The sequence below is a fragment of the Pongo abelii genome, chromosome X (assembly GCF_028885655.2).
Source record: "Pongo abelii isolate AG06213 chromosome X, NHGRI_mPonAbe1-v2.0_pri, whole genome shotgun sequence".
NCBI classification, from domain to species: Eukaryota; Metazoa; Chordata; class Mammalia; order Primates; family Hominidae; genus Pongo; species Pongo abelii.
The window spans coordinates 16,620,291-16,647,506 of NC_072008.2; the positions used below are offsets into that span (position 1 = coordinate 16,620,291).

Genomic DNA, 27,216 nt, shown 5'->3' on the forward strand with positions numbered 1-27,216 from the left:
TTTGCACCCTCTAGATCCGCTTTTTATCCTTCTCCATCCTAGTGCGTGTCCCGGATTTTTCAAAAGCTACATCAACTGGCTCCCTTGCCCTATAATCGCCAGGTGAGTTCAGCCAATTACAGGCACTAGGGAGAAGAATGAGATTTAAGCATTTATTCCCCTAGTTCCCTCCTCTACCTGGTGACCAGGATTGTCTAGATGTCCCCTTAAGAAAGGCCACAGCACCTGCTACCTTGACCTGTATATCAGTAACGGTTCTCCAGAAAACAGAACCAATAGGATATATAGACAGAGAGATTTCTTGTAAGGAATTGGCTGACATGATTATGGAAGCTGAGAAGTCCCAAGATCTGCAGGCAGCAAGCTGGAGATCCAGGAAAGCCAGTGTGTAGTCCCAGTCTGCATCTGAAAGCCAGAGAACAAAGAGAGCCAATGGTGTAAATTCCAACTTGAAAGGCCACAGTCTTGAGATCCAAGAAGAGCCTATGTTTCAATCCAAGTGCAAAGGCCAGAAAAGACTAGTGTCCCAACTCATGCAGTCAAGCAGGAGGATTTCCCTCTTAGTGCTTTTGTTCTCTTCGGATCTTCGATTAATTAGATGAGGCCCACCCACATTAGGGAGGGATTCTGCTTCACTCAGTCTACCAGTTCAAATGTTCATCTCATCCAGATGACACATTCTCACAAACGCACCGAGAATAATGTTTGGCCAAATGTCTGGGCACTCTGTGATCCAATCACCTTTTCCTGTAGCTATAACTACTCTCTCCGGGTCCTGGTAACCACTCTTTCACCTTGCCCATACAAGTCTAGAATGTTACTTCACTTTACCTTGTTTTCCTGAGCCCATACCATTGTAAATAGTCCCTTAGGTAATCATTGTTCTATTATCCTATTTGAGTATGACACCTGTTTCCTGCTGACCCCGATTTATACTCTTATTTTTAAATATTACTAGCTATACTTAAAATGTCTAAAGTATAATAAGTTCTATGAGCTTATGGGTGAAAAGCTTTTTCAAATACAATGCAATCACAGGGCATTCACATGACCAGAAGATCTTCAATGCACAGTCTCTCTCTCTCTCTCTCTCTCTCTCTCTCTCTCTCTCTCTCTTCCCCTCCCTCCCTCCCTCTCTCTCCCTGGCTCTCCAGTCAGAGCTTCCAAGTGAAACCACAACAGGGGACCAGAGGACACCTCAAATGCTAATAACCTCAAAAGCACTTAATGTCCATGGTATCTGGCCCAAGATGTTTGAACTGTGGTCTGGCCTCATAATCTCCTCTAGGACACAGCTGGCCACAGGCAGTCCAACACAATGTTTAAAATTCAAAATGTGAAACTCAGAATAATGAAGCCATCTGGTCCATATTATGTTGTCCAACAATTATAAGTAATGTGAGCTATAAATACAACCAGCGAAAGGAAGCAAACAAGAGACCATTAATCAATACAGACAATTTGCGCAAGATATGATGACTCAAGTGTATTTACACAAACACAGAAATTCCTTTTTCAGGAGAATCTTTACAAACAGTGAACCAAAACAGGCTGAAACTGAAAAATGGGACCTGCCAATGCTCTTTGGTCAAAGAACTTCTCTGAAGTAATAAAAGCCTACGTGCAATTTCACACAGAGAAAGAACCTTGATGTGGCATTTAATAACACAGAGTTACAGATGAAAGGAAACAGGAACAGTCTTGGTTCAGAACCCAGAGTAACTTCACGAGGGTAACAACATAAGGACACTCTAGTGAGAGGACCCTAAGAAACCAGTAACATTTGTCATTAGCCCCACTCATGAAACTTGTAGGAACTTGGATAGGAAAATTAACAACCAAAATGGCTTCACTCTAGATCTGTACAGCCAACAGTCTCCTCACCTCTCTGATTATCCCAGACTCACCTCATACTCAATAGATCTCACACTGGACAAATGCTCCTCTCTTCCCAATCCAGAACTTTTCTTGTATCTTAGGCTACTAACATGAGCAATTGAATGGATAACGATGCAGTCTGTTGAGAAAGGAAACACATTTAAACCACATGGTTGATTTCTCAGAAGAAGGGGGAGTATAGTCGAATGGATTATATTTTTCTCAAGTCCTCCTTCCCTTCCTTTTCCAGGGTTTGCTGTGGGACAAGAATAAATCCCAACCCTCATTTATTTGGGGCTTGGTCCTGTGGTTTGCTTTAGCTGCAAATTAAAGCTTTAGCTTTAATTGTGCTTGCGAGGTTTGGCTTGGTCTCTTTTCTGCCTTTCTGCCATTAGCCACAAGAACTTGCTGTGGGTAGCCACTGATGATATATGGAGCAGACCAGAAACCAACCTGCAGCCAGAAGCCACATGCTGCAAAGCCGAAACCACCTGCAGACTCATAAGTAAGAAATAAATGTTTGCTTTTGTAAGCCATTGAGATTTGGGAGGTTAGTTGTTATGTACCATTAGCACAGCAGAAACCTGACTAATACAGGTTTCTTCCCTGCTCTGGGAAAACAAAACAATAAATATATCCCACAGTCTATCCGTGGTAGTTCAGCACACACACACACACACACACACACACACACACCCCTTTATTCCCATGCACACATTTGAAAAATGTTACCACCTAATACAATACAGCTATCTCACATACAGCCAAAAATGAACTGACCCCCTCTCCATTAGGAGACAACCCAAATTCACAGCCAGTCTCCCATTCAGCTCGCAAGTAAAGGATCTTTTGGTGATGTCCGTGTCTCAGGCAAGATGAGATGTGTCTTCTCATGATCTTGCAATTTGTGGGCTGAATGTTACCCCAATGTACAGTGTGAGGAGTGGGGGCCAAAAATGTTCAGTAAAAGGAAAAGCAATGAACATGATCCTTCTGGACCATTTTCTGTAAATGTCCACTTGTTGACTTACTTCCTAGCCATGGAGAAAGGTTCTTGGTCAACTCACGTTGTGCCCATTGGATTTTTATTGCCCAGGGTCCTCCAAGGCCCCACCTGAGAGAGGCAGTGGGGAAGATTTCCTGCTGGGCACTATATCACCTTAGCAGCCCACTTTCTAAGAGAGCATGACTGACAGGCCCTTGACATGTACATCATTGGCCAGGGTGTATATTTTCTTAATAAAACCATAGCTAGGCATGGTGGTTCGCACCTGTGGCCCCAGCTACCTGGGAGGCTGAGGCTGGAGGATTGCTTGAGCTCAGGAGTTTGAGACCACCTGGACAACATAGTGAGACCCCATCTCTAGAAGAAAAAAGTCTTAATGAAACCATACATCAGTCTCATTCTCTGCTGTCACATGGACCATCTTGAGCCAAAGCTTAGCTCTCCCTCTTGAAGCACCTTGAGAAAGGCAGAAAGACAGAGCATAGTCTGGGAAACATCCTTACATTTCTATAGGCAGGCACACAGTCCCAGGAGGAAACAAGCCATAGACTGATGAACAGTTTTGCTGCCCTTTATTATTATAGCAAAATGGGGGCTCTGCCATTCACCACAACTCATTTTACATTCTAGGGTCTGTTGCTTGCAAAATCCCTCTTCTAGTTACAAATTTCTGACTTAATAAACATTCTTTTGGTTGTTAGAAAACAAAAACGAATGCTAGCAATAAGCACAAAAGAAAGGCAGGGGCTGCAGGGAGATTCACCGGAAGGACACTGAGGAAGCTCACACAATCCAAGGGAAGTGAACATAAAGCTGTGGAGGACAGAAACCATGGCCTGAGCAACCAGAGTCCATGGACCTTTTGCCCAGGGCTGTATGATCAACAAGGTCACAGAGAGTGTTCAATCTAAAATGCCTCCTTGAGCTGTGAATTCACAATGTAGTTGGATAAGATGATCTGGCAGAGTCTGACCTGAACGATGTGTGCACTCATCCTCTGAAATAGAGGCAAGGACCACACCATGTTCATCCCTTATTTTTCAGACAGATTTTAATCTTTTTTTTTTTTTTTTTTGAGACAGAGTCTTGCTCTGTCGCCCAGGCTGGAGTGCAGTGGCTCGATCTCGGCTCACTGCAACCTCCGCCTCCTGAATTCAAGCAATTCTCTGCCTCAGCCTTCTGAGTAGCTGGGATTACAAGCATCCACCACCACACCTGGCTAATTTTTTTTGTATTTTTAGTAGAGACGGGGTTTCACCATCTTGGCCAGGCTTGTCTTGAACTCCTGACCTCATGATCCACCCACCTCGGCCTCCCAAAGTGCTGGGATTACAGGCGTGAGCCACCATGCCCGGCCAATCTTTTAAGCCAATTAAAAGAAATTTAAGAGACAGATCAACCAAATGTAAGACAAAACCTAGAATAGATCCTGGTTCAAAAAGCCAACTGTAAAAAAAATATATATATATATGTATATATATATATATATATGTGTATATATATATATATGTGTATATATATATATATATATATATATATATATATGAGACAGGGAAGCATGAACACTGATTGGCTCTTTGATTATTTTAAGGAATCACTAGGCATTTTAAAATGTATATATATATTTTTTTTTTCTTTTTTTTTTTTTTTTGAGATGGTGTTTTGCTCTGTTGCCCAGGCTGGAGTGCAGTGGTGCAATCTCGGCTCACTGCAAGCTCTGCCTCCCGGGTTCACGCCATTCTCCCACCTCAGCCTCCCGAGTAGCTGGGACTACAGGCGCCCACCACCACGCCCAGCTAATTTTTTGTATTTTTAGTAGAGACGGGGGTTTCACTGTGTTAGCCAGGATGGTCTCGATCTCCTGACCTCATGATCCGCCCACCTCGGCCTCCCAAAGTGCTGGGATTACAGGCGTGAGCCACCACGCCTGGCCTAGGCGTTTTAAAATATATAATAACAGTATGGTGGTTATATTTATTCCCTAGAGATACATATTGAAATATTTACAGATGAAATGATGTCTAGGATTTCCTACACATAATCCAGGTAGCAGTAGAAGTAGGTGAGGGTATAGAACAGTCAGTGGTTCTCAAAGTGTATTCCCCAGAGAGCAGTATAGGCATCTCCTGGGGACTTGTGAGAAATGCAAATTCTTAGGCCCCAACCCAGATCCATAAAATCAGAAAATCTGAGGGTGGGACCTTGCAATCTGTATTTTAACAGAACCTCCAGATCATTCTGATGCACACTCAACTTTGAATTACACTTGCATATATAAAACAAGAGTGCTGTGAGTTGAGGGTTTATTGTACATTCATTTTATTTTTGCGTAATGTTGTAAAGTTTCCATAGTAAAAAGATTTGTTACTTAAAAAAAAAATTGGTACTGTAGCTGAGAAAGATTTACTACTTTTAAAGACGGGTCTTAAGTTTACATTTCTATCATTTTATTATCACTTTAGATTTTTTGTTTGTTGAAAAAATACAGGTTCACTATAGAAATTGTGAAAAAAAATAAATTATCCTTAATCTTACCATGCAACTATAAACACTAATAACATTTTCTTTTACATCAGTCCTGTCTTTGTTTTATGCAAGTATACATGGGCTAATATTATACACTACTGTGAGTTAACCTTTTTGTTTGGCTTAATATTATAGATATTTTCTACAACTTATGTGTTTTGTTTCTTTTCTCTTTTTTGTCATTTTTACCAATTAGATGGTCTAAAAAACAAATATCTGTTATACATATTTCTTTTTTTTTTTTTGAGATGGAGTCTTGCTCTGTCACCCAGGCTGGAGTGCAGTGGCGCGATCTAGGCTCACTGCAAGCTCCGCCTCCCGGGTTCACACCATTCTCCTGCCTCAGCCTCCCAAGTAGCTGGGACTACAGGCGCCCACTACTACGCCCGGCTAATTTTTTGTATTTTTAGTAGAGACGGGGTTTCACTGTGTTAGCCAGGATGGTCTCGATCTCCTGACCTCGTGATCCGCCCGCCTCGGCCTCCCAAAGTGCTGGGATTACAGGCGTGAGCCACCGCACCCAGCCTGTTATACATATTTCTATTTGTAGTCTCAGGATCTAGCAATTGTAAATACTTTATAAATGTTAAAATTCCTAGTTCAGTTCTTCTCTCTCAAAACAACTTTATGCTAAGAAGCCAGTTACAAAGACCACATATTGTGTATTTTCATTTATTGAAATGTCCAGAACAGAAAAATCTATTATAGAGGCAGAAAACAGTTGCCTAGAACTAGGAGGATTGGGGGAAATGGGAAGTGACTGCTAATGGGTATAGCATTTCTTTGGGGGCTGATGAAAATGTTTTTGTTTGTGTTTGTGTTTTCATAGATAGGATCTATGTTGCCCAGGTTGGTCTTGAACTCCTGGGATCAAGCAATCCTCCCACCTTGGCCTCCCAAAGTGTTGAGATTACAGGTGTGAGCCACCACGCCTGGCCAAAAATGTTCTTAAATTGATTGTGGTGATTGTTGCACAACATTCTGAACATACTAAAAACAATTAATGCTTTTTAAGTGGGTGAATTGTATGGTATGTGAATTATATCTCAATAAAGCTATTAAATACATACATACATATATATATATACATACACACACACACACATACACACACACACACACATTTTAAAGTCTGGAAGTCAAAGAGGAAAAAACAAAGGTTAAGAAGAAGCAGTGCACAAAGGTAGAAATCAGAATGGCTAACATCACCAGCAATCAGAAATGTCAATTAAAACAACAATTTGACACCACTTTGCACCCATTAGACGGGCAAAAACTAGAAAGGTGGATACTGCTTGGCAAATACATGGGGACCTGGGACCCTGCTGACATAGACAGGCTGGTGCAGCCACTTTCCAGAAAAGCAACTGACTGGTCTTGGCTAAGTTAAGTGTGCCTATTTCCATGGCCCAGCCATTCCACTGCTGGATATGTGTATTCCAAAGAAACTCACACATAGCTCCATTAGGGCATGTGTTCAAGGATAGTCTTTGTTTGTGGTAGCAGGAAGGTGGAGGCAACTCGCAGAATACATAAGTAAAAGGTGACGGGTCTAGACTAAGGAATGTAGCACCCCAAAGCAATGAGCTAAATGTACATACAGCAATGGGGTAGACTTAAAACGTGGTGTTGAGTGATAACAGTAAAGCATATAATAAGAATCATAGCACAGTGCCATTTTGGTAAATAGAACACAAATATGTGCACAAAACAACACTATTAATATTTCAGGGACATTATCTTTTCAAGAACATGGTGGGCGCTGGGCACAGTGGCTCACACCTGTAATCCAACACTTTGGAAAGCCAAGACAGGAGGATTGCTTGAAGCCAGGAGTCCGGGACCAGCCTGGGCAACAGAGTGAGAACTTGTCTCTATAAAAAATTTAAAAATTGGCCAGTCATGATGGTACACATCTGGAGTCCCAACTACCTGGAAGGCTGAGGCGGGAAGATCACTTGTGCCTAGGAGTTCAAGGCTGCAGTGAGCTGTTATACCATTGCACTCAAGCCTTGGTGACAAAAGTGAGACTCTGTCTCAAAAGAAAAGAGCATGGAGTGGGCGTGGTGGCTCACACCTGTAATCCCAGCACTTTGGGAGGCCGAGGCAGGTGGATCACCTGAGGTCAGGAGTTAGAGACCAGCCTGGCCAGTATGGTGAAACCCTATCTCTACTAAAAATACAAAAAATTAGCCAGGCATGGTGGTGTGCCCCTGTATTCCCAGCTACTCAGGAGGCTGAGGCAGAAGAATCGTTTGAACCTAGGAGGCAGAGGCTGCAGTGAGCCGAGATCGCACCACTGCACTCCAGTCTGGGTGACAGAGCGAGACTCTGTCTCAGGAAAAAAAAAAAAAAAAAAAGAACATGGTGGGGTGGGGAGAATACAGAAACAAAAACAGGAGGCTTAGACTGACCACAAAGGATAGTAAACCATAAATGCAGATCAGAGATTTTTTTTTTTTTTTTTTTTTTTTTGAGACGGAGTCTCACTCTGTCGCCCAGGCTGGAGTGCAGTGGCGTGATCTCGGCTCACTGCAAGCTCCGCCTCCTGGGTTCACACCATTTTCCTGCCTCAGCCTCCTGAGTAGCTGGGACTACAGGCACCCGCCACCATGCCCAGCTAATTTGTTGTATTTTTAGTAGAGACAGGGTTTCACCATGTTAGCCAGGATGGTCTTGAACTCCTGACCTCATGAACCGCCCACCTCGGCCTCCCAACGTGCTGGGATTACAGGTGTGAGCCACCACGTGGGGCCGGATTTTTTTTTTAATTAAATAAATAACACAGTTAAATATTTTACTGATTCACTCTGGGTGATTCTTAAAAAAAAAAAAAAAAAAAGAAATGTAGAAAAAGAAAAAAAAGTTCACCGATGTTCCCCACCACTCAAAGATAACCATTGTTAATATTTTCTAACATTTTCTCAATGGAATGCTTTTTTTTTATTTTTTTTATTTTTTTATTTCTTTTTTATTCTTTTTTTTTTCCTTTATTATTATTATTATTATTATACTTTAGACTCTATGGTACATGTGCGCAATGTGCAAGTAAGTTACATATGTATACATGTGCCATGCTGGTGCACTGCACCCACCAACTCGTCATCTAGCATTAGGTATATCTCCCAATGCTATCCCTTCCCCCTCCCCCCACCCCACAACAGTCCCCAGAGTGTGATGTTCCCCTTCCTGTGTCCATGTGTTCTCATTGTTCAATTCCCACCTATGAGTGAGAATATGCGGTGTTTGGTTTTTTGTTCTTGTGATAGTTTACTGAGAATGATGATTTCCAATTTCATCCATGTCCCTACAAAGGACATAAACTCATCATTTTTTATGGCTGCATAGTATTCCATGGTGTATATGTGCCACATTTTCTTAATCCAGTCTATCATTGTTGGACATTTGGGTTGGTTCCAAGTCTTTGCTATTGTGAATAATGCCGCAATAAACATACGTGTGCATGTGTCTCTATAGCAGCATGATTTATAGTCCTTTGGGTATATACCCAGTAATGGGATGGCTGGGTCGAATGGAATTTCTAGTTCTAGATCCCTGAGGAATCGCCACACTGACTTCCACAAGGGTTCAACTAGTTTACAGTCCCACCAACAGTGTAAAAGTGTTCCTATTTCTCCACATCCTCTCCAGCACCTGTTGTTTCCTGACTTTTTAATGATTGCCATTCTAACTGGTGTGAGATGGTATCTCATTGTGGTTTTGATTTGCATTTCTCTGATGGCCAGTGATGGTGAGCATTTTTTCATGTGTTTTTTGGCTGCATAAATGTCTTCTTTTGAGAAGTGTCTGTTCATGTCCTTCGCCCACTTTTTGATGGGGTTGTTTGTTTTTTTCTTGTAAATTTGTTGGAGTTCATTGTAGATTCTGGATATCAGCCCTTTGTCAGATGCGTAGGTTGCGAAAATTTTCTCCCATTTTGTAGGTTGCCTGTTCACTCTGATGGTAGTTTCCTTTGCTGTGCAGAAGCTCTTTAGTTTAATTAGATCCCATTTGTCAATTTTGGCTTTTGTTGCCATTGCTTTTGGTGTTTTAGACATGAAGTCCTTGCCCATGCCTATGTCCTGAATGGTATTGCCTAGGTTTTCTTCTAGGGTTTTTATGGTTTTAGGTCTAACGTTTAAGTCTTTAATCCATCTTGAATTGATTTTTGTATAAGGTGTAAGGAAGGGATCCAGTTTCAGCTTTCTACATATGGCTAGCCAGTTTTCCCAGCACCATTTATTAAATAGGGAATCCTTTCCCCATTTCTTGTTTTTGTCAGGTTTGTCAAAGATCAGATACTTGTAGATATGTGGCATTATTTCTGACGGCTCTGTTCTGTTCCATTGATCTATATCTCTGTTTTGGTACCAGTACCATGCTGTTTTGGTTACTGTAGCCTTGTAGTATAGTTTGAAGTCAGGTAGCGTGATGCCTCCAGCTTTGTTCTTTTGGCTTAGGATTGACTTGGCGATGCGGGCTCTTTTTTGGTTCCATATGAACTTTAAAGTAGTTTTTTCCAATTCTGTGAAGAAAGTCATTGGTAGCTTGATGGGGATGGCATTGAATCTGTAAATTACCTTGGGAAGGATGACCATTTTCACGATATTGATTCTTCCTACCCATGAGCATGGAATGTTCTTCCATTTGTTTGTATCCTCTTTTATTTCCTTGAGCAGTGGTTTGTAGTTCTCCTTGAAGAGGCCCTTCACATCCCTTGTAAGTTGGATTCCTAGGTATTTTATTCTCTTTGAAGCAATTGTGAATGGGAGTTCACTCATGATTTGGCTCTCTGTTTGTCTGTTATTGATGTATAAGAATGCTTGTGATTTTTGTACATTGATTTTGTATCCTGAGACTTTGCTGAAGTTGCTTATCAGCTTAAGGAGATTTTGGGCTGAGACAATGGGGTTTTCTAGATATACAATCATGTCATCTGCAAACAGGGACAATTTGACTTCCTCTTTTCCTAATTGAATACCCTTGATTTCCTTCTCCTGCCTGATTGCCCTGGCCAGAACTTCCAACACTATGTTGAATAGAAGTGGTGAGAGAGGGCATCCCTGTCTTGTGCCAGTTTTCAAAGGGAATGCTTCCAGTTTTTGCCCATTCAGTATGATATTGGCTGTGGGTTTGTCATAGATAGCTCTTATTATTTTGAGATACGTCCCATCAATACCTAATTTATTGAGAGTTTTTAGCATGAAGGTTGTTGAATTTTGTCAAAGGCCTTTTCTGCATCTATTGAGATAATCATGTGGTTTTTGTCTTTGGTTCTGTTTATATGCTGGATTACATTTATTGATTCTTAAAAAAAAAAAAAAAAAGAAATGTAGAAAAAGAAAAAAAAGTTCACCCATGTTCCCCACCACTCAAAGATAACCATTGTTAATATTTTCTAACATTTTCTCAATGGAATGCTTTTTAAAGTTATTTTACGTAGCTATTTTACATACAGGTGAATTATACTTCTACTACTTTTTATATAGCTATGTTACATACAAATTATTTATAGTTTTCTCACTTTGTTTTTGTTTACTGTCATAAAATAGGATTTCTTAAGGTTAAATAAGCTATGGCAAAGGGGCTTAAAAAGTGTTCAGCAGCCGGATTTGCTGACTTGCATAATAAGGTCACTTGCAGGTGTGTTTTAGGGGGAAATAAAGATGCCTTATGAAAAAAAAAGACATTTCAGTTATTTAACGAGTGTACACCATGATGTTTACCTTCTTCACTATTTTCTTTTCACATCAAAAGATTTATTGCTAAAAATACCCTCAGGTGTGGACAATAAATAAATTATCTTGATTGGCTTGTCAATTTATAAGCATTCAGCATTTTCCCACAGCTGTGGAATCCCACCAACAGCAGTTTTGCCTTCACAATAAACCTATTCCTAGGGCTTAAACTCTAAGTAGTTTAACCCCTAAAGTGCTGTCATGGCTGCCTTCCTGAGGGGCATAAGAGTAAAGCTGCAATTGAGGAAGCCAAGAAAACAGGGTAAAACAAACCAAAACATCTTAAGTGTTTACCTGGCTTGTGCTGTATTTCTAAGTGGTATTCTAGGTTACATATTGTTTTTCCTATGATGCACTTTCTGAATTCTTATTTCTGCCTGGAGCCAGAATTCAGTTTAAGCTAGGCTATTTCTATAACACCAGAAAGATACCAAGAGCAAATAATTGCCATTTCAAAACCAGCCAATTCATATTGTATGGCTTCAGATTAAATGAAGAGAAAATAGAAACATACTACCACACTCAGATCAAGAAGATGCTGTGATATTGGAGGCTGACTTTTATCCAAATCACTTCAGTAGTTTTCCAGGGCAGCCACCTTGGCCAGGCAATTTGCTCTTCTCTGGGCCAGTGGTATCATGTTTGAGGACTAAGCCCATCTCTCTTAAATAAAAAGTTATCACTTCTCCATGAAGTGGGCTTTGGCTACCAGATGCTTGGTGAATCCTGGGTTTGCAAGATGTAACCCAGAAGTTAGGTTATTCTTGCCCTCATATTCCCCTAATCAATAAAGAGAAATAACATTATATATATGTACTTCATAGTGTTACTAATGATGTATTCTGTATACTGTGTTAGTTTGGGCTGCTGTAACAAAAATATCATAGGCTGGATGGCTTAAACAACAGAAATTTATTTCTCTCATTCCTGGAGGCTGGGAAGTTCAAGATCAAGGTGCCAGCAGATCTGGTGTCTGGTGAAGCCTCTCTTTCTGGTTTGCAGAGAGCCTCCTTGCCCCTGTGTCCTCACATGGCAGAAAATGATCATCTCTCTTGTGTCTCTTCTTATAGAGGCATTAATGCCATCATCAGGGCTCCATCCTCATGAGCTAATTACCTCTCAAAGGCCCCACCTCCAAATGCCGTCACATTGGGGATTAGGATTCAACACCTGAATTTGGGAGGGGACACACACATTCAGTCCATAGCAGACACCAGGCTTCCTACTTCTGTGGGACCAGCCACATGGTCTGGCATACTAGAGAGAATGTCCTCTTTCTTGAGGTCAACAGACCCAGACTATATACCAAACGTAAAACAAACTTCCAATAAATGTCAAATATCACTTCTAAATTAAGAAAGACAATTTACATAGACACTTGAATGATTTTCTACTCTACAATTATGGTTTGCCTTGTTAACTTGAGATATTAAAACAACTTTGATTGGATTATTAACATTAGGAACTCCCCACTTGCTGCAGGCTTCCTAGGTTACTATTATTCTCTTTTAGCTTAGAAAAAAATTACACTAATATGCAATTATTTATTATCAAGCCAGAAGTAGCCAGGAATCAATAGAGCCATGGAAAGGGGTTCTTGTGCAATTTACAAATTTAATAAATGCTGAAAGAGCCAAAATTATTATAGAATCCTTTCATAAACAATGTCACAATTCCACAAATCTACCAATCTATATCCTAGGTTGGAGTAAATCATTCTTGTGCATGTCCACGTGTATGTGAAAAGCTACACAGCTTTTCTCAGTAATATTGAAAGCCTGACACCCACATGATCACTGAACTTCCCCAGTAAGATTCCAAGCCATTATTCTATCCCTCTATTGAAGTACTTTTTTTTTTAAGACATGGTCTTGCTCTGTTACCCAGGCTGGAGTGCAGTGGTGCAATCACAGCTCACTGCAGCCTTGCCCTCCCAGGTACAAGCCATCCTCCCACTTCAGCCTCTCAAGTAGCTGGGACTACAGGCATGCACCACCATGGCCAACTAATTTTTTATTTTATTTTTTTGTAGAGATAGAGTCTCCATATGTTGCCCAGGCTGGTCTCAAACTCCTGGGCTGAAGAGATCTTCCTGCCTCATCCTCCCAAAGTGCTGGGATTATAGGCATGAGCCACCACACCCGACCATATTGAAGCACTCTTGAAAGATTCAGATGTTCCTCATATGTGAATCTCTCCCTATCTGCCCTGAAAATAAGACAGAATTCTCTGAACACAGGGGTCTAAGTTACCTTTGTATCTCACTGTCTAGCACTCTACTGGCAAAGTTGACTCAAAAAAAAGGTTTGTTGATGAACTGAATGATCCACGTGTCTCAATATTTCTTTGTTAAAAACCTCCATTTTCTTTAGTCCTAACGATGAGAAGGGCCAAATTTGCTTATCAATGGTAGCTTCCATCTGAAGCTTGCCAAAAAGACTGGCTTTTTCTAAACTATGCCCAAATCAAGGATGAAATACAGAAGTAAAACTTTGGCAATCAGTAGATTTTGCTGTCAAATGCTTATTCTCCTTTGAATGCAGAAAGTACTCATTACTTGCAAACCTTCTTAAGGGGACTCTGAAAGAATCTGCCAAGTAAATTTCCCCTACAATGGTCTTGGGTAGAGAGTGGCAGATGCTAGAACAGCAAACTCAGTTAACCCATGTCTTTTTTCTCTTCAAGAATGCTATTCACCTCTCCCTCTCCCTCTCCTCCTCCCCCTCCCCCTCCCCCTCCCTCTCCCTCTCCCTCTCCTTCTTTCTTCGGTCTCCCTCTGTTGCCGAGGCTGGACTGTGCTGCCATGGTCTCGGCTCGCTGAGGGCTCCCTGCCTCTGGCTCCTGTGGTTCTCCTGCCTCGGCCTGCCGAGTGCTTGGGATTGCAGGCGCGCGCCGCGGCGCCTGACTGGTTTTTGTGTTTTTGGTGGAGACCGGGTTTCCCCGTGTTGACCGGGCTGGTCTCCAGCTCCTGGCCCCCAGTGATCTGCCCGCCTCGGCTTCCGGAGGTGCTGGGATTGCAGACGGAGTCTCGCTCACTCAATGCTCAGTGTTGCTCAGGCTGGAGTGCAGTGGCGTGATCTCGGCTCGCTACAACATCCACCTCCCAGCCGCCTGCCTTGGCCTCCCAAAGTGCTAAGATTACAGCCTCTGCCCCGCCGCCACCCCGTCTAGGAAGTGAGGAGCGTCTCTGCCTGGCCACCCATCCTCTGGGATGTGAGGAGCCCCTCTGCCCGGCCGCCCCCTCTGGGAAGTGAGGAGCGCCTCTGCCTGGCCGCCATCCCCTTTAGGAAGTGAGGAGCGTCTCTGCCCGGCCGCCCATCGTCTGGGATGTGAGGAGCACCTCTGCCCGGCCGCCACCCCGTCTGGGGAGGAAGTGAGGAGCGACTCTGCCCGGCCGCCCCATCTGGGAAGTGAGGAGTGCCTCTACCCGGTCGCCCCATCTGGGAGATGAGGAGCGCCTCTGCCCGGCCGCCACCCCGTCTGGGGAGGAAGTGAGGAGTGACTCTGCCCGGCCGCCCCGTCTGGGAAGTGAGGAGCGCCTCTATCTGGCCGCCATCCCCTTTAGGAAGTGAGGAGCGTCTCTGCCCGGCCGCCCATCGTCTGGGATGTGAGGAGCGCCTCTGTCCGGCCGCCACCCCGTCTGGGGAGGAAGTGAGGAGCGACTCTGCCCGGCCGCCCCATCTGGGAAGTGAGGAGTGCCTCTACCCGGTCGCCCCATCTGGGAGATGAGGAGCGCCTCTGCCCGGCCGCCACCCCGTCTGGGGAGGAAGTGAGGAGTGACTCTGCCTGGCCGCCCCGTCTGGGAAGTGAGGAGCGCCTCTATCTGGCCGCCCCGTCTGGGAAGTGAGGAGCGCCTCTGCCCGGCCGCCCCGTCTGGGAGGTGAGGAGCGCCTCTGCCCGGCCGCCATCCCGTCTGGGAGGAAGTGAGGAGCGCCTCTGCCCGGCTGCCCCGTCTGGGAGGAAGTGAGGAGCGACTCTGCCCGGCCGCCCCGTCTGGGAAGTGAGGAGTGCCTCTGCCAGGCCGCCCCGTCTGGGAGGTGAGGAGCACCTCTGCCCAGCCGCCACCCCGTCTGGGAGGAAGTGAGGAGCGCCTCTGCCCAGCCGCCACCCCGTCTGGGAGGAAGTGAGGAGCGCCTCTACCCGGCCGCCCCGTCTGGGAAGTGAGGAGTGCCTCTGCCCGGCAGCCCCGTCTGGGAGGTGGGGGGCGCCTCTGCCCGGCCGCCCATCGTCTGGGAAGTGAGGAGCACCTCTGCCCGGCCGCCCCGTCTGGGAAGTGAGGAGCGCCTCTGCCCGGCCTCCCTGTCTGGGAAGTGAGGAGCGCCTCTGCCCAGCCGCCCCGTCTGGGAGGTGAGGAGCGCCTCTGCCTGGCCGCCCTGTCTGGGAGGTGTACCCAACAGCTCCGAAGAGACAGCGACCATCGAGAACGGGCCATGAGGACGATGGCGATTTTGTTGAAAAGAAAAGGGGGAAATGTGGGGAAAAGAAAGAGAGATCAGATTGTTACTGTGTCTGAGTAGAAAGAAGTAGGCATAGGAGACTCCATTTTGTTCTGTACTAGGAGAAATTCTTCTGCCTTGGGATGCTGTTGATCTATGGCCTTTCCTCCAGCCCCGTGCTCTCTGAAACATGTGCTGTGTCAACTCAGGGTTAAATGGATTAAGGGCGGTGCAAGATGTGCTTTGTTAAACAGATGCTTGAAGGCAGCATGCTCTTTAAGAGTCATCACCACTCCCTAATCTCAAGTACCCAGGGACACAAACACTGCAGAAGGCCGCAGGGACCTCTGCCTAGGAAAACCAGAGACCTTTGTTCATGTGTTTATCTGCTGACCTTCTCTCCACTATTATCCTATGACCGTGCCATATCCCCCTCTCCGAGAAACACCCAAGAATGATCAATAAATACTTAATAAAAAAAAAAAAAAAAACAAGGAAATCAGGGCTGAGGTTTCTAAGACTCCCTCATGGCCCCAAGATTGCTGATGCAGCTCCTGCCATTATATCCAAGTTCCAAGCAGAAAAGAAAGCAAAAGGGAAAAAGGACAAAAAAGTGTGACCATGCTCTATAGTAAACAAATAACCTCTGAGAGTAAACTCAGGTAATACAGAGAACTAAGGTCAAGGGAGTTATTCCCAGAAAACAGTAGCAAGAGCAGCCAGGTGGGCTAACCAAATAACTTACTCTACTGCCAGGGTGGAGGTCTTCACAGGTCATGCCCAGCAGGATTTGATAACTGTCACGGGCCTGTGACTGCTGTGCGGACTGTAGCACAGCCTGCTAATTTCCCCCTAGATTACATTCTTCCCTTCTTCCTTTTAATAAGAGAATCCTCTAAATTTTAGAGGCATATGGCCACCCAACTGGAAACTGCAGTTCCCAGGCCGGGCGCGGTGGTTCATGCCTGTAATCCCAGCACTTTGGGAGGCCGAGGTGGTCGCATCACGAGATCAGGAGTTCAGGACCAGCCTGGCCAACATGGTGATGCCCCGTCTCTCCTAAAAATACAAATTAGCCGGGCGTGGTGGCGTGCACCTGTAATCCCAGCTACTCGGGGGGCTGAGGAGGAGAATCGCTTGAACCTGGGAGGTGGCGTGAGCTGAGATCACGCCATTGTACTCCAGCCTGGGTGACAGAGCAAGACTCCATCTTAAAATAAATAAATAAATTAATTAATTAAAAAAATTAATGAACCTGCATTTCCCAGATTCCTTGCAGTCATAAGTGGTCCTCTAAGTTTTGGCCGAAAGAGACCTGAGAAGTGATTGCAACTTCAGAATCACTTTTTTTTTTTGAAATTTATACAAACTTTTTTTTATTGGAGTATACATACAGGAAAGTACACAAATGGTAAGCTTAGTGAATTTTCACATGTGGACACACTCATGCATGGGAACATATGCCATCCAGATCAACAAATAAAACAATTGCACCATTGCATACTGTACTCCAGCCTAAGCAACAGAGTAAGACCCTGTGTCTAAAAGAAAAAGAAATAGAACATTTCCAGATCTCAGAAGTCTTCTCTTGTCACTATCCCTTACAAAGGCAACCTGACTTTTAATACCATAGATTAATTTTGTCTGTTTTTATACTTTATATAAATGTAATCAATCAATATGCAATGTTTTGTGTCAGCTTCTTTTGCTCTACATTATACTTGTGAGATTCAAAAAAAAAAAAAAGAAAAAAAAAGAATGCTATTCAGACTAGCATGGGCAATACAGTGAGACCCCGTCTCTACAAAACCTTAAAAAATTAGCTGAGCATGGTGGCATGCACCTGTAGTCCCAGCTACTCGGGAGACTGAGATCACTTGACCCCAAGAGGTGGACGTTGTAGTGAGCCTAGATCACACCACTGCACTCCAGCCTGGGGGACAGAGCAAGACCCTGTCTCCAAAAAAAAAAAAATGCTATTCAGCATCTAGAGAGTTCTAAGAGAAGCAAGCACTTTCTCAAAACCCAGAGGCAGTGTGGTAGGGCTAGGGGGCCTGGGGAGCTGCTGGAAGAAACAAGCAAGATGACAGATTACTGAGCCCAATACCAGGCCTCATACAAGTCCATTTTATACTGGTTTTATCCCAAACACGAAAATATACATAACCAAAGGTTAGGTGCTTTAAGATTTTAATATATATTCTTGTGCTCTGTGAATTATACCCAGGGATTCTGCCATGAGCAAGTGGTAGATCTGCTGACAAAGACTCTCTCCTTGACTTAACTACAGTCAAGCTCCTCTGAGCCCTCTGCTCGACTAGGCCTGACCTTGGGCTTCCCTCTCTGTCCTTGTGGAATTCAGATTGCACAAGAATCCTCCTAAGTCAGTTTAGTGAAAACCCTCCACCCTTGGTATCTTGCCACCCTTGATATCTTACAACCCTGGCCTGCCTTCAGCAAGAATTCTGTTGGGTCTAGAAGAATCCACTTTACCCCAGTGTTTCCTCTGAGAAATATTCCATCTACTGACCCTACCCTGACCCTTGGTTACAAATCACCCCTTGTCCTTGTTGGAACTGAGCCCAGTCTCTCTCCCCCATAGCAAGATCCCACAGCAGTGAGCCCTACACCAATCATGATAGTCCCCCTCCCCTTGAATAAAGTCTGCCTTGTTTTTGTTGTTGTCGTTGTTGTTGTTGTTTTGAAACAGGGTGTCACTCTATCGCCCAGGCTGGAGTGCAGTGGGGCAGTCATGGCTTACTGTGCCTCAACCTCCCTGGGCTCAGGTGGCTCTCCTACCTCAGTCTCCCGAGTAGCTGGGACTACAGGCATCCACCACCATGCCTGACTAATTTTTGTACATTTTGTAGAGACAGAGTTTTGCCATGTTGCCCAGGCTGGTCTCGAACTCTTGGGCTCAGGCAATCCTCCTGCCTTGGCCTCCCAAAGTGCTAGGATTACAGGCATGAGCCATGGTGCCAGGCCCTGCCTTATTGTTTAACAAGTGACATTGAAAAATGTTTCTTTAACACTGCACATCCCTTTTATACAGAGTCTAAAGCTGTGCTTTTCAATCTGTTGTCACTTACTGATATGGTAGGAGGACAGGGAAGTGCTGGGAGGAGAAGGGTGGGGTCCCTGGTGAGGGCTCCGCCCCCAGGCCTATGCCCACGGACCTAGATGAGGACAGGAATTTCTGTTTTCATGCCCAAATGTTGCATTTCCCAAGACCACCCCGGGCCACCATGCCCCCATCCTGTGCCTATAAAAACCCTGAGATCCTAGTGGGCAGAGACACAAGCAGCTAGGAACACACCAGCAGAAGAGCACACAAGCGGCTGGACATCTAGAGAAGCAGAGGGGCAGAAAAACACACCAGCAGAAGAACGCACTGACAGACTCTGGCAAGTCATGGACTACAGAATGGTGGTATGACACGGAGTTCAGTGGAGGACAGTTGGAGCATCCTGACTCCAGGGGAAAACCACCTTCCCACTCCATCCCCCTTCTGGCTCCCCATCCATCTGCTGAGAGCTACTTCCGCCATTCAATAACGCCCAAGTGTGATCCGATTTTTCCAGTACACTAAGGCAAGAACCGCAATACAGAAAGCCCTCTGTCCTTGCAATAAGACAGAGGGTCTAATTGAGCTGATTAACACAAGCCGCCTGTGGACGGCAAAACTGAAAAAGCGCATTGTAACACACGCCCACTGGGGCTTCGGGAGTTGTAAACACTCAACCCTAGATGCTGCTGTGGGGTCAGAGCCCACGCTCTCCACAACCTGCCATCTGCATGCTTCCCCTAGGGGTACAACAAGCGGGGCACCGAAGAAGCAAGCCACAACCCCATGGCACACACTGCAAGGGGGACAAGGGAACTTTTCCTGTTTCATTACCACATGTGGCTATTGAGCATTGAAATGTGGCTAGTCTGAATTTAGATATGCTAGAAGTGTCATATTTACACCAAGGTTTCAAGACTTGATATGGGAAAAGGAATGTAACATATTCCATTAGTAAATTTTATATTGATTACATGTTGGAATCTATGTTTTAGATATATTGGGTTAAAATTACTAAAAGTAATTTCACCTGTTTCTTTCTTTTTTTTTTTTTTTTTTTTTGAGACAGAGTCTCACTCTGTCTCCCAGACTGGAGTGCAGTGGCGCGATCTCAGCTCACTGCAACCTCCACCGGTTGAAGTGATTTTCTTGCCTCAGCCTTCCGAGTAGCTGGGACTACAGGTGCGTGCCACCACACCCGGCTAGTTTTTGTATTTTAGTAGAGACGAGGTTTCAACCTGTTGGCCAGGCTGATCTTGAACTCCTGACCTCAAGTGATCTGCCCGCCTCATCCTCCCAAAGTGCTGGGATTACAGTCACGAGCCACTGTGCCCAACCCACCTGTTTCTTTTTACTTCTTAACATGGCTGCTAGAAAATTTCGAGTAATGCATGCGGGTGACTCACATTATATTTTTTGGACAGCATAGGTCTACAGAGCAGCTAGCGTAAAGAAGGAAAGAGAAAGGGGATCTTGGAGCTCTTCTAAAACCTGGGATGTCTCTGCCTGTTAATAAGAAGAGTGACAGCTTTCACAGTGACTCACAACTTTCAGGATGCTCTGATTCTGGGCAACATTTTTTGAGAAGCTGGACACACTGGGCCTCATGAGCATCTTTGGTAAGTGTCTGGGATGCTAGCCAATAATTGGTCTTGCCTGCATTTATAATACAATGATGCATCTACTCAATTCCTACTCATCTCTCAGGACTTGGTTCAAGCATTGTATTAAGGCCTTCTCCAGCTGGATCATATCTTACAGGTCTTCTGTATTCTCTGCTGCATCATTCAGAGTCAAGCCCATCAGTGTGTGTACAATACCTGTGACAGTCTGAACTAATTATTAGCCTTTTCCCTGTATATTTTTCCTTAGTATCTCTCATAGTTATCTTTTTCACTAAATAGAGAAGTAGAATCTCATCTGAAATAAGAATGCCACTTAAACAATATAGAAAAAAAAAATCATCTTTGTGTGATATGTCTTTAGAAGAACCCAGAACAATCTGGTAGCATGACGTCCAGGGAAGGGAACAAAGTAGTTGAGGACAGAGGTTAAAGAGAGACTTTTCTGTGACTTTTTATTTTGGAACCTCATGTCATACATTCTTTTAAAACCTTTTTAAGAGACTATCTTCACTGTGTAGAAAAAAGGGTTTTAAAACTTGGATTCTACAGAAGCCTTGAAAAAGATTTTCTTGCATCACACCCTTTAGATCAGCAGTTGACCAACTTTCCCTGTAAAGGGTCAGATAGTAAAAGTTTTAGGCTTTGTGAATCTCTGTGTCAATTACTCTCCTTCTGTAGCATGAAAGCAGCCATAGACATAAAGGAATGGGTGTGGCTGTGTTCCAATAAAACTTTATTTACAAAAATAGGCAGGCTTGAGCCTGTTTGGGGTAGGAGATGGGGGAAGTCACATCTTTAAATAACGCCTCCTTTGTACGATACAGAATTTGTAATTATGCTCTTTACTTTTTCATTCTTAAACAGGTTAAAATAAATCTTTTAATTCAAGTAAAGAATTATGCTTAGGGCTGGGCACAGTGCCTCATGCCGGTAATCCCAGCACTTTGGGAGGCTGAGGTGGGTGGATAACTTGAGGCCAGGAGTTCAAGACCATCCTGGCCAACACAGTGAAACCCCATCACTACTAAAAATAGAAAAAATTAACTAGGCATGAAGGTGCATGCCTGTAATCCCAGCTACTTGGAAAGCTGAGGCAGGAGAAATTCTTGAACCCGGGAGGCGGAGGTTGCAGTGAGCCAAGATCACACCACTGCACTCCAGCCTAGGTGACAGAGCAAGACTCCATCTCAAAAAAAAAAAAGAAAAAAAAAGAATTATAAAAGAATTATGCTTAGGAAGTTTGGAAAAAAGGAAAGATAATGGGGGAACAGGAGAAAAACATCTAGTTTATGAGATAAAACCATAGGGTCTGTGATAGTCCCTCAGAAAAGCAAAGATGTTTCAAAAGCCACGAAAGAAAAATCTCGTCCTATCAGAAATCTTGGTATGAATCAATGATGGCAACAAAGAAGTCACATTCTGGGTTGAAAATTACTTTTGCATCTTCTTACCTCTGAAGACATTGAAACAATTGTGCAAATCAACTCAAAAATTGCTATTCCAGAAATGTAGATCATATAAATTATCCAAATATCAATCTCTTACCATTAAATTCTCTACAGAAGTGATTATCATAACAAGTAGTCTCATCATCCTGGTCTGTGGCATGTGACGAGGTTTCTCTAGTTCAGAGAATCCCCTTGAGAGGATGATTCAGCCTGGAAAACTTTAGTTTCCTGGGATGCTGGCTCCAACTTCCAGGTTCCAGGCTTTTATCTTACTCTACAGAATTCTCCCAGCATATTGACTAAAAGCATAGTCTCCCTCAGAGAAAACAATCGAAGCAATACATCTATCTTCAAAACAATTCCGTGTCAAAGAAAAAGATGAAAGTTTAAGACAACACTCAAGCTTAAAAATGAGCTCTATGATCAAATGGTATCAACTGGATTCCCCAGCTTTTCACTGTTATTTGTCTCAGAGGAAGCAGGTAATACTGACAAAGCCACAGGGATGGAAAGTGGGCCTCACTCAGGAGCAATGAAACTGAATGACGTCCATGGAATTTGCCATCATCTTTTAGTGATATTCAGGGACATCAGTCTCAAAGAACAGAAGCTACTTGTATTGAGTACACATGAAAATAGATGGGAACAATAGATACTGGGGACCATTAGACTGGGGAGAGAGTGTGGGAGAAAGCACAGAAAAACTACCAATTGGGTACTATGCTCACTGCCTGGGTGATGGGATCATTTGTACCCCAAATCTCAGCATCATGGAATATACCCAAGTAACAAACCCGCACATATACCCCCAAATCTAAACTAAAAGTTGAAATTATTTTTTTAAAAAAGAAGCTGCTTGTGATGGGGCTCAGGACACACTACCCCAAAATATGTCACTTTAGCGTATCAAGTATTTGAAGCTGAAGAAATTTGAGGAAACCACAATAGCAGGAAGGTCTCTCTGAGCTTTCCCTGCCCTTCTCCTCTGACGGAGGTCATAAGACCCTAGGTGAGAGGTGTCGTCCCTAGAGCTGGAGCAAAGGAGCATTCTTATCTCTGAAGACACAGGGACACAGAGAAGAATGTGAATGAACAAGCCTTGCTAAGTTCCCCCAGTTCATTACCCCAGATCATACTCTTTGCCCTATCATATTTCTCCATTAATCTTGTGACAGGAAAATAAATCTTGGTGCCTCAAAATCACTAAGCTAACGGGAAAAGTCAAGCTGGGAACTGCTTAGAGCCAACCTGACTTCTGTTATATTCAAAGTCATCCCTCTGCTCATTGAGATAAATGCATATCTGATTGCCTCCTTTGGAAAGGCTAATCAGAAACTTAAAAGAATGCAACCATTTGTTTCTCACCTACCTGTGACCTGGAAGCCTCCTCTCCATTTCCAGTTGTCCTGCCTTTCCAGATTGAACCAATGCTCATTTTACATATGTTTGAGAGGTGACAGCGTGCTGGTAGTCCTCACAGTCCTCGCTCGCTCTCGGCGCCTCCTCTGCCTGGGCTCCCACTTTGGCGGCACTTGAGGAGCCCTTCAGCCCACCACTGCACTGTGGGAGCCCCTTTCTGGGCTGGCCAAGGCCGGAGCCGGCTCCCTCAGCTTGCAGGGAGGTGTGGAGGGAGAGGCGCGAGCGGGAACCGGGGCTGCGCGTGGCGCTTGCGGGCCCGCTGGAGTTCCGGGTGGGCGTGAGCTTTGCGGGCCGGCACTCGGAGCAGCCGGCCGGCCCTGCCGCCCAGGGCAATGAGGGGCTTAGCACCCGGGCCGGCGGCTGCGGAGGGTGTACTGGGTCCCCCAGCAGTGCCGGCCCACTGGCGCTGCGCTCGATTTCTCGCCAGGCCTTAGCTGCCTTCCCGCGGGGCAGGGCTCGGGACCTGCAGTTCACCATGCCTGAGCCTCCCCCGCCTCCGTGGGCTCCTGTGCGGCCCGAGCCTCCCCGACGAGTGCCGCCCCCTGCTCCACGGCGCCCAGTCCCATCGACCACCCAAGGGCTGAGGAGTGCGGGTGCACGGCGCGGGACTGGCAGGCAGCTCCACCTGCAGCCCCACTGGAGGATCCACTGGGTGAAGCCAGTTGGGCTCCTGGGACTGCTGGGGAGGTGCAGAACCTTTATGTCTAGCTAAGGGATTGTAAATGCACCAATCAGCACCCTGTGTCTAGCTCAGGGTTTGTGAATGCACCAATGGACACTCTGTATCTAGCTACTCTGGTGGGGCCTTGGAGAACCTTCATGTCTAGCTCAGGGATTGTAAATACATCAATCGCACTCTGTATCTAGCTCAAGGTTTGTAAACACACCAATCAGCACCCTGTGTCTAGCTCAGGGTTTGTGAATGCACCAATCGACACTCTGTATCTAGCTACTCTGGTGGGGCCTTGGAGAACCTTTGTGTCCACACTCTGTATCTAGCTAATCTGGTTTGTGTCCACACTCTGTATCTAGCTAATCTGGTGGGGCCTGGAGAACCTTTGTGTCTAGCTCAGGGATTGTAAATGCACCAATCAGCGCCCTGTCAAAACAGACCACTCTGCTCTACCAATCAGCAGGATGTGGGTGGGGCCAGATAAGCGAATAAAAAGCAGGCTGCCCAAGCCAGCAGTGGCAACCCCTTCAGGTCCCCTTCCGCGTTGTGGAAGTTTTGTTCTTTTGCTCTTTGCAATAAATCCTGCTGCTGCTCACTCTTTGGGCCCACACTGCCTTTATGAGCTGTAGCACTCACCACGAAGGTCTGCAGCTTCACTCCTGAGCCAGCAAAACCACGACCCCACCAGAAGGAAGAAACTCCGAACACATCCGAACGTCAGAAGGAACAAACTCCAGACGCGCCACCTTAAGAGCTGTAACACTCACCGCGAGGGTCCGTGGCTTCATTCTTAAAGTCAGTGAGACCAAGAACCCACCAATTCTGGACACATGTTGACTGATGTCTCATGTCTCCCTAAAATGTATAAAACCAAGCTGTGCCCCTACCACCTTAGGCACATGTTGTCAGGACCTCCTGAGGCTGTGTCATGGGCACATGTCCTCAACTTTGGCAAGATAAACTTTCTAAATTAACTGAGACCTGTCTCAGACTTTGGGGGTTCATATTTTGGCAACCACGAAGGGATTATATGTGGAGATGCCCCTGACCTTAGGCAAATCTCCTGTCAGTGCTTGGTACCAGCCTGAGCTAACTTTATGGCTCAAACCAATAGGACAATTTGCTGAGGTCTGGAAGCACCCCCTCCACAGAATCCCCAAAATTTGCTTGAGATCAAAAGTTTACTTTGCTATACAACTCCTTTTTTTTTTTTTTTTTTGGAGTTTTCCTTGCTTCCAACAAGGAAGGTAGGATTTCCTGTTTCCATGACAGTGGAAGGCAGGTAACTACTTTATAGAGTTTGAGCTCACTCCCAGCAAGGAAGATGAGTTTGAGGGTTTTTTTCCTGCTTCTAGGATGGTAGAAAGCAGTCTTCAGCCTGAGACCCATCCCTAGGTAAGTAGCTGAATTGGAGTTTTGTCTTGGTTAAAGTTTAACTACCAGCTGGTCTTAATTTCTCTTTACCGTTAGAGCGCTCAGTGATCATGTTGGGGGTTTTTTGTTATTGTTGTTTATTCCGGTCTTTCTCCCATCAGATTTGACCAACTCTACCTGACTTGGTCAAATCCGAGTGAGAATTCCAAATTGTGGGTAACAAAGCCTCTCTAATTTGGCCCAAATTCCTTGCAGCTGCAAAAGAGGAAAAAAAAGAAAACAACAACAAAAACAAAAAACGATGCCCTTGGTTTCTGTGTTTGCTTCCTGTCTTAAAAAAAAAAGTTCTTTCATTTACTTTTCTTCCACCCTACACCTCCTTCCCTTCTAGAGGAGGCTTCTAATGACTTGAACTCCTTTAAAGAATTCAGAACAAAGGTGCCACTTACCTCTTTGTAGGGGGTGTTCTGTTTTCTTTGTGGAGTTTCAAGAGTCATGGACAGATTCTTCTTAGGATGAAAGCTCTGTTTTCCTGTATTGCCTGACCTGACCTCTTTGGCTTTGGAGGTACCAGGGATTACCATGTACCGTGAGAAGATTTGACCTTGGTGTGTGTAACGGCGGACAAGAGCTACAAAGTAGGGGTGGCTGAGCACGTTGTTTTTTTTTTCTCTCCTGGGAACTTGTTAAGGATCTTAATTCTAGTTCAGGCATGCATTCTAAGGGGTCTTCTCTATTGCTTTTTCTCCCAAAATTAATCTCAATTCAGCTTGTCTGTGCTCATTTGCGTGAGGAACTGAGCTATTGTTTTCATAGGTAAGTGAAAGACTGAGTTTTCTCAGCTCCAAAAAGAAAGGACATTTGTTTCTCCCAGCCAAAACGTGCCCCGGGTGACCAGGGGCTTCATGGGAGTGTCTGGGGGGTTAACCCCAGTGGCAGTAGCCCCACAGGGAAATCCCCAACAAAAATTAATTTTTAAAAAAGGCTCATCCAGGAAACACACATAAGAGTTGATCACCAGGCATTTTGAGCCCTCTCCAAGGTCACAGACCTCTGGAGAGAGAAACTGAGACATGTAAGAGGGTGGAAGCAACTCAGTGGTGACACACTGTGGAGTCCTGCCCACAAGCAGCACGCATTGATCCACCACACAAAACCCCTAGGCCACAGCTCAGTTCTTCCTTTTAAGAAAAAAAAATGTGGGAGACAATCTAAAATTGAGGAGAAAACAAAGAGAATGACCCCCTTTCGAGCACTCCTTAGGTTTTATGGCACCTCTACTTGGCAGAGTTTATGTAAAATAGAAGTAATATAGTTTTTGTGCTCATTTACATTAAGGAAAAAGAGCCCTAAGGTTGACCTGCAAACTATAGAGTTCCTAAGTTCTCTTTTTCTCTATTTTTCTTTTCTGCCTACTTTAAATCTGCTGTTATTTTTCTATTAAGATGAAAACCACTGTTTGGATCAAACAGGTTTTTTTTGCAAGCCCGTGAATTTGTATTTATCTCATGGCTAAAGTTCTCATGGTTAAAGTTCTGAAGTAAAAGCTACAGGATCTTTGTGTGTGTGTGTGTGTGTGTGTGTGTATTTGAAAGGCCTTTATAATTTCTATAATTTTATGTTTAATTAGCAATTAAATCCATTTTAATTTCCCTCTAGCACACCAGACTTTCTCTCTCCATACCTTAGGATGTAAATTTTGCTTTTTGATTTTCACCTGAGTTGTTTTCTTTAATATGCAAATTTAAAGCTATTTAGCTGACAACTGCCTAGGGTAATAAAACAGGTTATCAAGAATTTGAAAGTCTAAGATGGGGAAAAAAAGGTTTTTATGAATCTGTAACATCTATTTCTATCAGCATACCTAATACGTCCATGTATTCGTGTTGCATACACAGTGTTTACTGAAGATAATTAAAGAGCTCTAATTAATTGGCTTAAAAAAATAAAGCGCTTGAATCAAATGCTTTATAAGGAAAAAAGAAAACACTAGTCAAATGCTTTTTCAAGTTTATGTAACTTAAGTAAA

General features: G+C 44.3%; 1 long non-coding RNA gene across 1 annotated transcript; it reads right to left on the bottom strand.

Moving 5' to 3' along the window:
* On the bottom strand, positions 1 to 26,764 carry LOC129052895 (uncharacterized). Its single transcript, XR_008518024.1, has 3 exons — positions 25,637 to 26,764; positions 1,908 to 2,017; positions 1 to 405 (listed from the first exon to the last, which is right to left on the bottom strand). It is a non-coding gene; the product is annotated as an uncharacterized LOC129052895 (long non-coding RNA).
* Between the last annotated feature and the right edge of the window lie 452 nt (positions 26,765 to 27,216).